The sequence below is a fragment of the Calidris pugnax genome, unplaced genomic scaffold, assembly GCF_001431845.1.
Source record: "Calidris pugnax isolate Ruff unplaced genomic scaffold, ASM143184v1 scaffold171, whole genome shotgun sequence".
Taxonomy (NCBI): Eukaryota; Metazoa; Chordata; class Aves; order Charadriiformes; family Scolopacidae; genus Calidris; species Calidris pugnax.
Window position 1 is genome coordinate 688,976 of NW_015091064.1, and position 568 is coordinate 689,543.

Sequence of the window (568 nt, forward strand, 5' to 3'; positions counted from 1 at the left end):
CTGGGGGTGTTGGTCAACAACCAGCTGAACATGAGCCAGCAGTGTGCCCAGGTGGCCAAGAAGGTCAACAGCATCATGGCATGTATCAGAAATAGTGTGGCCAGCAGGACTAGGGAAGTGATCATCCCCCTGTACTCAGCACTGGTGAGGTCCTCCTCGAATACTGTGTCCAGTTTTGGGCCATCAGCTGTGGGTGGTGGGAGGTGGTGGCTCCACCCAGGCCCCCTCAGCAGCACCGCCCACCAGCTGACAGCCCCAGGACCAGCAGAGGGCTTGTCCTGGCTTCAAAAAGCCCCCAAAAGAGCTTCTCATTGGCCTTTTTTTGCTGCAGATCCCTTCCCCAGTGTAGTCTTACCCACCCTGAAGCTGGTCTCTGTGGCAATGCAGTCACAAGCAACGTTCTCTAGGGCTTAGTAGAGGCCTGTTCTGTTTAATATCTTTATCAATGATCTGGATGAGGGCATTGAGTGCACCCTCAGTAAGTTTGCAGATAACACCAAGTTGGGTGGAAGTTTTTTTCTGCTTGAGGGTAGGAAGGCTCTACAGAGGGATCTGGACAGGCTGGATC